Here is a 16,520-nt window from a genome sequence, read left to right as displayed (position 1 = left end):
TTTATATGGTTATTCATCACAAAAGAAAGGTTTATTACTATTTATTCACCCAAATTCATTATAAAATTTTGGGGTTTTACATTCTTCCCCCCTTAAAAGAATTTCGTCCTCGAAATTTGGAAATTATACAAATCTCAAAATATGAACTACTAGATAACATATGGAGATATTTACACTTAACGATCAAAAATGATAATATTCTCGCGTAAATCCTAATCTAGTGGAACTAGTACATCGGGCGAAAAATCCAAACAAGGAACCCCCCATATATATACCATGTGTTCCAAAAGATTAAGAATTAAGCGTGCATATTCCCATCTTAGTGTTAAATATAAACATAACAAAAAATATAACATAAATTAACATATATAACATAATAAGAATTAATTTACCTGCTCAACCAAGTGTGGGTAGTCGCGACGCACGTCCTCTTCGTGCTCCCAAGAAATCTCCTTAATGCCTCCTCGGTTCCACTGAACTTTCACTAAGGGAATCACCTTATTCCTGAGTCTCTTGTCCTCTCTGGCAAGAATACGAACCAGAATCTCAACAGTAGTCAAATCCTCCTGAAGCTCAATCTCTGGTGCATCCAATACTCGATGCTGCTCCTCATCATGCAAGTGTTTCTTGAGCATAGAAACATGAAATACATTGTGTATACTAGACATCGATGCTGGAAGATCTAGTCTGTATGACACAGCTCCAATGCACTCTAAAATCTGAATGGTCCAATATATCTCGGCTCAAGCTTCCCCCGTCGTCCGAAACGCTGTACGCCCTTCATAGGCGATACCTTCAGCATGACTGAGTCTCCAACCTGAAACTCCAAGGGTCTTCGCCTCTTATCTGCATAGCTCTTCTGCCGACTCTGAGCTGCTAGAATCCTCTCTCTGATCAAGGCTATTTTCTCGGTAGTCTGCCTCACTAGCTCTGGCCCAAGCATCAAGCTGTCCTCTGGCTCGGCCCAACATATCGGTGATCTACAAGGTCTCCCATACAATACTTCATACGGGGCCATACCGATCGTCGCTTGATAACTATTGTTATAAGCAAACTCTGCCAGTGAAATATGATCCTCCCAACTACCCTGGAAGTCAATGACACATGCCCGCAACATGTCCTCCAACACCTGATTCACCCTCTCTGTCTGGCCATCCGTCTGGGGGTGGAATACACTGCTATAAGACAGCCTGCTGCCAAATGAGTCCTGAAAACTCCTCCAAAAATGTGAAGTGAAAACCGATCCTTGATCCGATACGATCGTGTCCGGAACCCCGTGAAGTCGAACTATCTCACGAATGAAGATCCTCGCATAAGCCTCGGCTGTATAAGTGGTCTTCACCGGGATAAATTATGCTGACTTCATCAACCGGTCCACTATCACCCAAACAGAATCATTCCCCTTCTTCGACTTCGGCAACCCCACAATAAAATCTATAGAAATGTCTGCCCACTTCCACTCTGGAATGGGTAAAGGCTGAAGCATCCCTACCGGTCTCTGATGCTCTGCCTTCACCTGTTGACAGGTAAAACATCTAGCCACATAGTCTGCAATCTCTCTACGTATACCGCTCTACCAGAAATGTCTCTTCAAATCCTTGTACATCTTGGTGGTTTCTGGATGCATTGTGTACCGAGTACGGTGTGCCTCATCGAATAACCCCCTCTTCAGCTCTGCGCTGGCTGGCATAACCAATCTACCATTCATCCGTAGACCTCCGTCAGCTCCGATGGTCCAATTAGTCTTAGGCTCTTTGGAAATCTCCTCCTTTCGGATTTGAATCCAAGAGTCTCCCAACTGAGCTCTGACAACTCTGTCACTCCAAGATGGTTGCACTGTCACAGCTCCCAAAAATGCACTGGCTCCTCCAATCTCGGGTCTAAAATCAAACTGGCTAAGAGTGATAAGATCCCGATGCAATGAACATCTCAAAGCTGAAATCTGATGTCGACGCTTCCTGCTTAATGCATCTGCTACGACGTTCGCCTTCCCCGGATAATACTGGATCGCGAACTCGTAGTCCTTAATAAACTCAATTCATCTCCTCTATCTCTGGTTGAGTTCCTTCTGGGAAAAGTGGTACCTCAGACTCTGGTGGTCTGTGAATAACTCAAACTGCACCCCATATAGGTAGTGCCTCCAAGACTTCAGTGCAAATACCACTGCTGCCAACTCCAAATCATGAGTGGGATAGTTCTGCTCATGCACCCTCAACTGCCGTGAGATATAAGCTACTACCCTCTGAGTCTGCATCAATACGCCTCCTAAGCCTGCCAACGATGCATCTGTATATACGACGAATGTCCTGTCGCTGCTCGGAATGGTCAAAATCGGCGTTGTAGTCAACTTAGTCTTCAATATATCAAAGGCCTTCTGGCACTCCACACTCCAAATGAACTGTACACCCTTCTTCGTAAGGCGTGTAATAGGCGTCACAATCTTTGAGAAGTCCTGAATGAACTTCCTATAATATCCAGCTAAGCCCAAAAAGCTGCGAATCTCTGTCACCGTCTTCGGTGGCTCCCAATCAAGAACTGCCGTGACCTTAGCCGGGTCTACTGCTATGCCCTCTCTACTAATGATATGGCCAAGGAATCTGACTTCTGAAAGCCAAAACTCGCATTTGCTAAACTTGGCATACAACTGATGCTCCTGAAGAGTCCTCAATGCTATCCGTAGATGCTCCTCGTGATCCGCCTCCGATCTCGAGTAAATGAGAATATCGTCGATGAAAACGATCACAAACTGATCTAAGAAGGGACGAAAAACCCGATTCATCAAGTCCATGAATACTGCGGGTGCATTGGTCAACCCAAATGGCATGACCAAGAACTCAAAAGAACCATATCGAGTAAGAAAGGCGGTCTTGGGAATATCAATCTCCCTAACCCGCAACTGATGATAGCCAGATTGAAGATCAATCTTCGAGAAATACTGCGCACCCTGTAACTGGTCAAACAAGTCATCAATCCTAGGTAGTGGGTACCTATTCCGGATAGTGACCTTGTTCAACTCTCTATAATCTATGCACGATCTCATACTACCGTCCTTCTTCTTCACGAAGAGGACCGGCGCGCCCCACGGAGAATGACTCCGGCGAATAAAACCCTGAGCTAATAACTCGTCCAACTGGGTCTGAAGCTCTCTCATCTTAGCTGGTGCCATACGATAGGGTGTGCGGGATATCGGGGTTGTGCCTGGCTGCAACTCAATGCAAAACTCCACCTCTCTCACTGGAGGTAATCCAGGTATGTCCTGAAAGACATCCTGATACTCTGAGATAACTCTAGTCTCCAATAACTCAGCACCCTGATCCCGTCGCATCACCTCCTCGATGTACGCCAGAAATGACTCCGCAAGTCGATTGCCCTGAGAGGCGGCTACAATCATCTCGGACCCGTCGGACGCTCGCAACTTGACTGTCTTCGCAAAGCAGTCAATACTAATATGGTAGGAAGACAACCAATCCATACCAAGGATGACACCGAACTCGCAACACTATCAAATCCACTATGAACTCCGACTCGTCTAGACTGACGGTACACCTCCTACAAATGCTCTCCAGAAGCGATACCTCACCTAAAGGGGTGAAAACAGATAAAGGGGTGTCTAGTGGCTGAGCTACAAGCTGGAGTCTAGCCATAAATGCATGCGATATGAAGGAATGCGAAGCTCCCGAATCGAAAAGAATACGGGCGGGAAAGGAATTCACAAAGAACATACCCTCCAATACAAATCCGCTGGCGCCATGATCACGAGGAACCACTGCATATACCCTACCCGTGGCTGAAGACTGCTCTGCTAATGGTGCTGGAGAATATGGGATAATCTATCCCTGGGGAACATCCTGAACTGCCCAAATCTGTCCCTCAGTCCTCTGAGCTACTGGCGGTGCCTCAAGCCTGTTCTGCTAGACCTGACCTCTACCCTGCTGGCGCTGCTGCTGCTGCTGGGTCGGACCTTTGCCTGCTGGTGCGCTGCGGCACTCTGATGCCTTATGTCCGACCTTGTGACAGTTAAAACAGGATCCCTGGAACTTGCGCTGCTGATGCGCTCTCTGATCCTGCTGGGGTCCCCTTTTATAGGGGCCCTGATGCTGCTGCTGATGTCCCGAAAAACCTCTCTTGTTCTTGCCCTTGTCCCCACTCTGTCCGGTCTTGGCCTTCCCTTCCTTGTCTTTCTGGAACATAGAAGTCTCAATCTCCTGAGAAGTGGCAGCCTCAGCTACCTCCCTGACTGAATAAAATCTCCTCGACACGAGGTACCATCGGAGATTAGGGCGAAGCCCAGCCAAGAACATCTGAGCCTGACGCTCTCGTGTCTGCCACATGCCTGTGAAATGTAACAGCTCCATGAACCGGCTCTCAAAATCAGCCACTGACATGTCCCCCTGAGTCAATCGGGACAACTCAAGCTCCTTTCCAGTCCATGCTGCAGAAGAAATGTACTGTCCATCGAAGAAATATATGAAGTCCTCCCACGTGAGGGTCAGCCTCTGCTCTAGAGTGAACTGGAGTCGGTACCACCTCCCGGCATCTCCCTTCAGGCTGTAGGATGCCAGTCTCTGCTTCTAGACTGGATCTACACCGAGTATATCGAGAATGTTGCTCACATCCTCCTTCCACTTATGGGCTACAAGAGGGTCTGGTGACCCCTAGAACTCTGGTGCCCTCATCTTCTGATACCTCTCCACTATACGGAGCCAAGACTCCTGCTCTGTGGTCCTATCTGGGACTGCTAGAGGAATGGTTGCAGGCGCGACCTCTTGAGGTCTCTCTCTGACAGGAACGACAGGTATCCCCGGCTGCTGAGCTACCGGTGGTGGAGGTGTCCGTGGTGTTATATGAGTAGTCACCAACTCCTCAATGGCTGTCATCCGGGCAATGAGAGGAGCCATGATGTCCACCAAATACTGAGGAGCCTGCTGCGGCTCGGGTGGAGCCTGCTGAGGCTCGGATTGAGCTGGCTGCTGCTCTGATGGAGTCTGCTGTGACTCTGCCTGGCTAGCTCTCCTGGTACGGGGTCTACCTCGTCCTGCCATCTCTCTGCTCATAAGAAAATAAGAGTTTATGAGTCAAAATAGACTTCTATAAATAGCGTATCACAATACAATTTTCACAACATATAGTATTTACACAAATACTTTAAACTTATACAAAAATAGTTGTCATAAAAAAAAAATTCTCAAATTTTGAGATATACGCATCTATCGTCCTCACTCATACTAGGAAATCCTTACGGACTCTATACATGAATCCTAGGAAACTCTATCCTACCTCCACGACTCGACACAGAATGATCCTAAGGATACTGGAACCTGGCTCTGATACCAACTGTGACGCCCCTGGGTTCACACAAGGCTGCAGTCCAAGGTGAAACCAAGAATGTCAAACCTGCTATGCACCACACCGTGCAATAACATGTTTCATCATCACAATTACCATCTATCTAGTAGGATCAACAACTGGTGTAGGTACAAAACAGGTAAGAGATAATACAAGGAATACTGATGAAATGATAATAGTCACATAAATATCTCATCATCCAACAATATAGAAATACATAGTCAAGATCTAAGTAGATAAACTGAAATACTCAACAAGTCTCAAATACAAATATCTGACGATAAGGAGATAAGGCTCACAGCCTTTACAACTTCTAGAATAATACCCTCAAATGTCTAACGTCACTATAGTGGAGCCCAAAGAAAATAATACATAACTAGAAAGTAAAGCTGAACACTAATGTGGTCCGCTATCAACCTGCGGCTCTCCGTGCTCCTGGCTCGTGACCTGAAAGGGGGAGGGACAACGAGCGTCAAAGCGCTAGCGAGTAACATCACAACCAACCCCAAGGGGACAGGGCTCGTTGTATATGAAAATACAGATAATATATAATAGATCTAAAAATCATTGATCCTACTAAAGAGGGTTTTAGTATTTAGAAATTTACAACACGAGCATAGGTACGTCGAGCGAAATAATCCAAACAAGGAAACCCTCATGTATATACCTTGTATCTCAAATTGTAAATCTCTAAACACCAAACCCGAGGTTCTAGTACAGAAACAATAAATCAAGAAATACAGCTAATCTCAGAACAAAATTACAGTGCCATACCATAGCTAACATGAATGTCATATTATTACTTGCATAAGTGTCATGTCAACATCATGCCGTGAGCTTCTGTGAAGAAGTCATATGCAGGGTTAAGAACTATGTCCAAATCAGGAACTATTTATGTCGTAGTTTTCCAAACTCATAGATTAAGTGGCAAATGTCCAACACGAGGACTGGAATGAATTTATAGTCCAACACGAGGACTTCTATGGATTATAGTCCAACACGAGGACTTCTATGGATTATAGTCCAACACGAGGACTTCTATGTATTATAGTCCAACACGAGGACTGTGAAATGGTGAAAATATCACTGGAATACATAGTGAGATCTACCTATATCAATTCACAGTCAAATCAGTGTATATATCCATAATTGGTACCCTCAGGTCTTCTATCATGCCTGGGTACATAGTAAGACCAAATACAACCCAGGTTTGGGTTTCTGTCAAGATCTAACCTGTGTTAAAATGCAATATAGCAGATTAAAATTTGTCATTAAACAGGTAAATAAAGAAAACTTATACATTGAGGAATCATTATCAAGATCCCAAACATAGTTAAACATGATCTATGTATAGTTTATCAACAAAAACAGGGTTTTTCTCCTTTTTAAACATATTCAGATCTGAATCTCTTTAACAGAATCATTGGTGAGCTTTAAAAATTAAGAAATACCTGAATCTCGTACTGTACGCAAAGATGATCTATTAGCTTTTCAAAAAAATATGATTTTGGCTCAATAAAACTCACAAAAATCCAAGAGAAAACCATAGAGAACAGGGGTGAGGGATTTGGCGAGATGATACTCGCCTTTGGGTGTTGACGAAAGCCCTAGATCTGCAGGAGGTTGATCCTCTTCGCTGAAATCCCACAGACCTGCTGACAATCCTCTAAACTGCTCCCAGATCACCAAAAGAGAGGATTAGGGTTTCAGGGAAGAGAAAGGGGGCTAGGGTTTTGATTTCAGAACTCAAAGAGGCTCTCTCGTGAACAGTAGCATATATACCCACTCACAACCCGACCCGAAACCCAAAAGACCCGAAACAGAACCGCAAAGAAAACAAAACCTGAAACTCTCTGTACGCCGATCGGTCGACCGCACCGGTCGACCGCCACGGTCGACCGCGTCGGTCGACCGCTCAGCACAAAAATGCCTTCTGTAGGCATTTCACCTGCTGTGTTCCCAAACACTAATAAACATATATATCTTATATTTATATGGTTATTCATCACAAAAGAAAGGTTTATTACTATTTATTCACCCAAATTCATTATAAAATTTCGGGGTTTTACACTTGGGCCTTATGATATTTTCTTTGCATTTTGGGCTTTTAATACTTCATAAAATATTTGAAAGAAATTGTTTGGCTTCATAGGCTTCATTTCTTCATTAAATCAAGGGCTTATGTTGAGAGATGAGAGTTTAAGATTTATTCTTCATTAACCTGCAATTAAAAGATAAAAACAATTATTAGTGGTATATTTATTCATATAAAATAGATAATGAGTGTATAAAATTGTAATAAAATGTGATTATCATTCTCATTTATCACACACACACTTATTGAGCTTAGATTATTTCATACAATATATTAGTGGGTATTTGTGTGTGAATTAGTGAGAGTGAGCTTCATTGTGTTCTCATTCATTATAGAGAACAAAACATTGTATTTGAACTTATATTATGAGTATCACTTGTAATACACTTGTATAGTGAGAGTAGTGTGTGGTGAGAGACGGGGTCGAATCCAATAGGAGTGACGTCGGTCGACGAACCTAGGGAGAGGTTGTATCCGAGCACTTAAGGAGGACGACACGGTCTAGAGACCAACACTTAGTGTGTATAGAGTGATTGCATAGTGGTTGATTATGAGAGTTATTCGGTGTACTTGTAAACCGAGTGTGTAGAAGTTCCGGCTTCCCAACCGGGTTGTGATAGTGGAGATCTCCTCGAGGTGAGGAGCGGGGACGTAGGTCGTGGGGACCAAAACTCGTGAACATATTGTGTGTTTGTGGTTGCTTGGCGTTCATCTTTATTTGTGCTCACATCATATATTGCTTTCATTTCTTTATTGTGTCACATTTAATTTATACGTGTATTTATATATCCTTGCATCTATTTCATCATATAGGATATATCTTTTTGTTCATATTGTATATTCTTGTTCATAACATATTGTATATCTATCTTGCAAGAATAATTTGATAATAAGTTTTAATTAGTATAAAATCAGGATTAGATTAGCATAAGACCCTAATCAACCCCCCCTAGGGTCTAACATCATGAAGGGGTTGTACAATGATCCTGACTTGTACATGCCACTTCAATCGTCTTGCATGACGAAGAAGCATGTTTAGGATTCATTCAGAACGACACTTGTCATTCCCACAAAGGCAGGGGGTGAAAAGGAAGTTGTCTACAATAAAGGGAAGGAGGTTTCAATACCAGACCACTTCTTGAGAGATGATGATGATGATGATAAACCTGCTCCTCATTTATTCAAATATGGCTCAAAAGCTCATAATCTTATGGAAAATACGGATATGACCTTACACTCGGTGAAGGTCTTTGTTTTGGTTGAGGCCCACGAGTTCTGCCTCATATGACCTATGTACCAAAAGGAAAACCTGATAATTATTATAACTACAAAAGAGGTTTAGGCTATGTCTCCTCATCTGATAACGAGTGCTGCTGGCAAGTCATCGATCAAATAGCTAATAGGGGTAAAGACGGATATTCTTCCGATTCGTCAGCATGAGACTCCTACGCTAGTCTTAGAGAAATGTTCAAATGACTAATGTCAAACATGGTTACGATCGACCCCGTCACAATGGAGGAAGACGATTAAATGCCAACTTGGGAAGACCCTTGGGTTCATCACCTGAATATACAGTATGGTGATAGATTTGAATAAAGAGAACCCCCTACTGAGGACCAAGTAATCCAGGAGGACAGGGTGATGAGGATAACCTAAAACCATTATGCATTAGCGACAGCGTCCCGCCAAATGAGAAAGAAGAGTTAGTTGCCCTCATTAGGGAATATGTTGATATTTTTTGCCTGGAACTACGAGGATATGCCAGGACTCGATCCAAATGTGGCAATGCTTCATTTTAACATTAAGCCAGATGTCAAACCTATTAAATAACTGTGACGCCCCTGTTTTCACACATGGCTACAGTCCAAGGTAAACCCAGAGATGTCAAACCTACCATGCACCCATACTATGTAATAACAAATTTACCAATCACAGTAATATCCTCTAGTGGGATCAAATAAAAGCATAGGTACAAAATAGGCAAAGAAGTAGAACGACAATAATAGACATGATAAAAAAGATGATATCTCATAAATAAAGGTCATGTCTCAACTGAAAATAAACTAAAATACATATGGAGTCTGAAATAACATACGATGTCTTAACATGAATCAAAACGGAAAGTCGAATTAAGGCACATTGCCTTTACAAAATAGAAATAAACTCTAAGTCTGAATAAAATTTAAAAATACAGTGGACCCTCTAATAAATCTCTCAGGATGACAACTATGCAAGAACTCCGTCATCCTGCGGCTCTCCGAACACCCCTTGTCATTTTCTACTACACAGTTATGCCCTTCCACTTAAAGAATGCAGGTGCCACGTATCAGAGAGTCATGTCGAAAATTCCAGTAGCATCTTCGGAAGACTGTTGAATGCTACGTAGATGATCTAGCCATGAAGAGCCATGACAAGGATGATCACATCAAAGATTTGAAGACAATATTTGACCCAATGCGGACTCATTAATTGAAAATGAATCCTACTAAATCTTTCCTCAGAATGTCTAGCGGTAAATTCCTTGGATTCGTCGTCACCATCAAGGGTATTCACATCGACCCTAATAAAGTGAAAGCAATTAACGAGTTGCAACCCCTGAGAAACCTTAAGAAACTTAGAGGATTACAGGGATGGTTGGCTTATATTTGTCGATTCATCTCGAACCTTTTAGGAAAATGTCAACCATTCTCCAGGCTTACAAAGAAGGGTATATCATTCATATGGGATGACGCTTGTCAAAAATTGTTCGAAGATATCAAAGATTATCTCTCGAAACCTCCTGTGCTCATTACACCGAAGTCGGGCAAAGCATTCTTGATTTACGTCAAAGCGACAAGCCACTCGTTAAGTACGTTACTTGCACAAGACGAAGAGAATGGTCACGAGCAGGATGTATATTATCTGAGCCAGACCCTTGTAGGTGCCGAATCTCGATATCCAATGATTGAGAAGGAGTGTCTCGCCTTAGTGTTCGCTATTCAAAAAGGCGGCACTACTTGGTTGGACAGACTATTTACATCATCTCCAATGTTAACCCAGTCTGAGTGTTTATGACATAGCCGGTTTTCATGAATTAGCGGTTAGCAAAATGGGCCCATCTCCTGTCCCAATACGGCCTGCACTTTAAACAACAGAAGTAGGTCAAAGGACAGGCTATTTGTAAACTTCTTGTAGCTAACCCAACTACAGATACCGCCAAAGTATACGATGGTTTGCTAGATAAAACCCACCATGTTAACGTAACTTCCCATCAATAGGTGTGGCGTTTGTAATTTGATGATGCTTCTCGAGCAACTAATGTAGCAAGTACTCCCAGACTTTCTAAGATCTCCTCTAGAGTCGTTGTTGTCTTAATTTCCCAGGAAAAACATGTGATGCCTCGAGCCTACTCATTGATTGAGCCATGCTCAAATAACGTAGCCGAATATAACGCGCTGCTTATTAGACTCAGCTTCGCTAAAGAGCTGGGGGTTGAGCATCTTGAAGTTTTCGACGATTCCTAACTGATAGTTAAATAGGTTCAAGGAGAGTATGAGGTTAGAAATCAGGATTTGATATCATACCATAAAGTGCCATTAAGATGGCAGAATCGTCTGAAAGGTTCTTCATCGAGTACATTCCACGTCTACAGAACGCATACGCAGATGCGCTGGCGGTACTAGCAGTATCTCTGGCACAACCCTCCGAAACGGAGCAGTTTGTCATAGTAAGAACCCACTAACTCTTCGTACCGATCTACAATATGGACGATGAAGAGGAGGACATTAAAGAAGTGTACTCAACCCAAATTGACTTTGAGCTTCGAGACTGGTGTTTCCTATCATAGATTATGTCTCACACGGTATTCTACCAGAAGACGTGAAGGAAAGAGACTCAATTCGACGAAGAGCACTGAGGTTTTACTATAACACGGAGAGTCAAACATTATATCGATGAGGGTATGATGGGTTGCTACTCTGTTGCCTATCAGCTAAAGAAGCGGAAGAAGTCATTAAAGAGATACATGAAGGAATTTATGGTGCACATCAACCGAGCCCCAAACTTTATAACCGCATCAGAAGGATGAGATATTTCTGGCCCACCATGATCAATGACGCATTTGCGTATGCTCGAAAGTGTCATGCTTATCAAGTACACACGAATCATATGCACCAACCCCGGAGCATCTACACCCTTCGGCTACATCATGGCCTTTTGAGACTTTGGGAATAGACATTGTTGGTCCTATTTTTCCTCCATCGACCAAAGGTGACCGATTCATTCTAGCAATTACTGATTACTTCTCCAAATGGGCGGAAGTGATTCTACTTAAAGAAGTGAAGACGAGCAACGTCATTGCATTCATCAAGCACTATATCATCTACCGATATGGTGTCCCAAGACGAATCATACATGATAATGGTCCTCGGTTTTTTAGCAATGCCTTCATCAAGTTTTGTGAGAAATTAAAATTCATGATGTCTCGTTGACAACTTACTACCCCACAACAAATGGATTGGCTGAAGCCTTTAACAAGACTATCATAAAATTTTTGTCAAAACTCTTAAAGACTAATAAACGAGATTGGGATGATAAACTCGATGAAGCTCTATGGGCCTATCGCACTATAGTTCGTACACCTACCAGAGCAACCCCGAACTCTCTGGTATATGGGTGTGAAGTCGTTCGTCCATTGGAGATTCAAATTCTATCTTTTCGGATCACTCTCACAACGGAGATGACGACCAAAGAACAATACCAAAAACAACTCGAAGAACTCAAAATGCTTAATGAAAATCACTTGGAAGCTCAACAGCACATTGAGTTCTACCAAGCCAGAATTTTCCGAGCTTTTCATAAAAAGGTTTAACAATGGAGTTTTAAAGAAGTAGACTTGGTCTTAGGCGTCCGATGGCCAATGATCCTTAATTCTAAAAAGAAAGGTAAGTTCGAACCCAAATGAGAAGGATCAATTGTGGTAGAAATAGTCTATTCAAATGGTGCATATCGCCTTATTACCAAGAAAGGCGTCCGACTTATGATGCCGATAAACAAGAAGTTCCTAAAAAAGTACCACCCTTAGTGTATTTAGGATAACCCATGTATCGGGAAGTTCCCGGAAGAATACTACGTGTGGTATTCTTAGGGATAACCCAGTTACTACAAAAGTAATAAATAAGAAATCCCCACTTAGACTCTGAATGTCCTCAAGATTAAAACATGTCTCACTGTCAAGATCAAATGAATACTTTTACTGAGATGAGATTCGATCATTGTGATAGATCAATCTTTCCTCATAAAACCCTCACTGGTGTTTAACAATTCATAATCTTCCACCATAAAATCTCCCACTGATCAAATCAATTGACGGTGGGTTCACCAAAATCCTTATTGGTTAAATCCATTCAAATTCTTGTCGTGTTTATGCAATTAACACTCATGTTGGTAAAATACTAACACGATGCTCAAAAATTCTGTCCGCCAATCATTAGCAATTTTCAAACTTTGCATGTTAAGTCCTGATCACTTAATACCAAAATCCCTCATCGAGTGGCAAGTACGAGTCAGCATTTTCACTACTATTTGTACTCTACTCCCACTGCTTACTTGGTCAAACATATAAAAGTTATGGCCAAAACCAGAAACCCCTCTCAACTCCTTCCATGAACGAGAGGTCCACCTTCAAATTGAGCAATCAAACCTATAAAAGTTAGGATTGCCTCCAGCATCACTTGGTCAAACCTGCAAACAGTTAGGACCAAGATCAGAATACCCTTTTCGATAAACGAAAGGTTTCCACCTTGTCCTATTCGGCCAAATCTATAAAAGTTAGGGCCAAAGTCAGAATTTCACCTCGATAAGCGAGAAACTCTTTTTTAGATTAAGCAACCAATCCTATAAAAGTTAGGGTTGCTTGAATCTTCCCGATTCTCGGAGTGGAGATCCCACTCCTAGTTTCATCTTTCCAGATTCTTAGAGTGGAGATCCCATTTTGAGTTTTTCTTGTAACTGGAGATAGAATATAAAATTCTTCCTCTTCAGTTTTGGGAGATAGAATATATAATTATTCCTCTCCTGTTTTGGGTTCATCTTCACCTTAAAGAAGACCTGGGGACAGAATATAAAATTCTTCCTCTCCAGCATCAGGTTTGTCTTTACCCTAATAAAAGACACAATTATTGACTTCAAATCCGTGCACTACATATACGTAGGATTTTATCTTGATTCCTAACTAGAGATAAGTCTACATCTAACACACGTTACCGGTTTAGTATTTCACCGAATGAAAAAGATACCAGAATATAAGTCTGAAGAATTTTATCCCAAAGCCTAAGTAGGGATAAGTCAGCACTTAACATGCGTTGCCAGACAGTCTATTCTTATGAGAAAGACAAAGTCTACGTATTCAACATCGTAGCATTAAGAGAGTTAACTCTCTTAGCATAACGTTACATGTAGAACAGACTTAAACAATCTGCATGCAAGCCCGATTAAAATAGTAATCGGTAAATGCATGCTAAATCTGTCGATGGCTAAGGATTTGCTAAAAATCCTAAGTCTACGTCTAACACACGTTGCCGGTTTAATCTTTCACCGAGTGAAAAAGACACCAGAATCTGACATCAGAATCTAAGTCTGTGGAATTTTATCCCAAAATCTAAGTAGGAATAAGTCAGCGCTTAACGCGTGTTGCCAGATAGTCTATTCTTATGAAAAGATAAAGTCTACGTATTCAATATCGTAGCACTAAAAGAGTTAACTTTTTTAGCACAACGTTACATGCGAAACGGACATAGACAATCTGCATGATAGCCCGACTCAAACGGTAGTCGGTAAATACATGTCAAATCCGTTGATGGCTAAGGGTTTGCTAAAAATTCTATAAGTATTATGGTTAATTATTCTAAGCAGAATGAGAAATCATAAAAAAATGATGAGCAAAGAAATGTCTTTCATTTAATAAAATCAAGTTTGTAGGTACAGAGGTTACAATCAATCTACATTAAGCTTATGACTACAGACTTGTTGTTCAAGTTTGGACAACTCCTCCACATAGGTTTGCTCGAGTTCGCTCTGAAGCATGGCCTTTATTGACTCTTCATCGGTCAGTAGCCAATACCTTCATGGCTTCTGCTTTCATCGTGACCATCTTCTCTTTGGAGAGTGCCAATTTCCCAGACATTACTTCTCGAGCGCGCTCCACGTGGACCTTTGTTATCTTCAAAGCAACTTGAGCATCCTTTGCCGCTTTAAGCTCCAGCTTGAGTCATGCTATTGTGGCTTCACCTAACGCAAGAGAAGAATCGATGTTGCAAAGGGCTGCCGATTTATCAGCAAAAGTTGCTTCCATTTGGTGAACAAGACTCTCTTCTTCCCGAATCTTAGAATCAGCAGATGCTTGAGCTTCACGCCATGCATGTAACCTGGCTTCCATCTGAGCAGCCATGTATGAAGAGACACCACCAGTCTGGAATTCCTTCAGCTTTTCAAGCTCACACTCGAGACGATCCAAGTCTGTAGTGATAATATCTGCTAGATCTGAATACCCTTGACTCCTCAGAAGGTCACTTAATAATCAAGATATGACTTGAAGATATCAATAGAAAGTTCGTTATGGAGAAGATTGTCAACCATCTCGTTCACGAACGAGATGAAAGAACGAACTTCCATACGGAGAAGGATTTTATCTGGGTCATTATTAGATAGCAGCACTTTGACAAGATCATAAAGCTGAGCTGAGAGCCCTATAAAGAAGAGAAAATTAATTATTTAGGAATTTTGGTTTGAATATTTTCAAGGCAAATGTCAAAATAGAACCCACCAATGGCGATTGAGGTTTCTTCAATTCGACGCTCTACACTTGGTCCCACTTGCCCGGTTGCATGAGATGATGAGGGGACAGAGGGAGATATAAACAAGTTGTACCATCCCTATATAACCACCACTCATCTCCAAGGGTTATGGTGGTTGGATCTGTCATGGAATCACCGAACATATAATTCATCTTTCTTAAAGGGTGAACATGATCCGTATCTTCTGCGAACGACGCATCAGTAATTAGTTGGCACGTGATGCAGCGATCCCCTTCCCGTACCAACTTAGAGAGTTCATCTAGGAGGTCCAAAGCAAACTAAGGAGTAGGCAAAATCGACGTCGGATCATCAATAGCAATGTAATATCTACTCCTATGACCATCTATCTTGAATTGAGAAAATGGCATCGTAGGATATTCAATTGAAACGACTAACGCGTATTTATTAAACATGGTTATAAAGAAATATTAAGGCAACACAGGGTGTTGAATTCTTCTAACCAACCCATGAGATAGAGTCACTACCTTGTAATTGGCGAGACGGTTTTAACTGTATCACGTACACACAAGATAACGTATATTGTCGCGCAATTAGCGCAACAACGTACCCTATCTTACGGAATACGATACGGCAAAAATCGCCCCATATTACCTTAAGATACGTTTTGACCAAGCAAAACGTATCTGATAAGCATCATCCCCCACAAAGGAGGGTATCAACTCTTCCCAATTGCCTCACCAAGGAGGAAAAAGCGGGGATGCGATATGTAATATGATATGTTAGATATTGAATTCATGAGCAAAAAATTATAAAAGTTTACCAGTGAAAGGCAGAGGCTCCCTCTTAGGAGACTGAGTGGCCGACCGGCTCCTCAAAAAGCATGACCTCCTTGTTAACATAGCTAATCTGCAATGAAGATAACAGTTCAGCTATATCGAGAATCAAGACGCACAAATCCAATAATAAAAGGAAATTGTGAATTTCTAACTAGAATTCTATGAGATAGATTTTTTTTGGTCTATGTGAGCAACTAAATGCTTAAGGCCAAGCGTCTCGGTTATACCCCTCACACAATTAAGAGGAGAACTTCAAATTTATGCTTGGGAGTAAAGCCAAAAGGTGGACACAAGCTCAATTCTTACATGTGGTTCAGGCTAAGGATCTAGCCATGGTCACAAATCTTGGAAACTCGTATTCAAACCTCGCATACAACCAAAAGAAATGAAAATACAGGAATGAATCGAGGACATTGGCTCATAACCACAATTAAGTCCATGTCTCATGTG

Source organism: Asparagus officinalis, chromosome 9 (assembly GCF_001876935.1).
Source record: "Asparagus officinalis chromosome 9, Aspof.V1, whole genome shotgun sequence".
NCBI lineage: Eukaryota > Viridiplantae > Streptophyta > Magnoliopsida > Asparagales > Asparagaceae > Asparagus > Asparagus officinalis.
Note: the sequence above shows the minus strand (reverse complement) of the source record.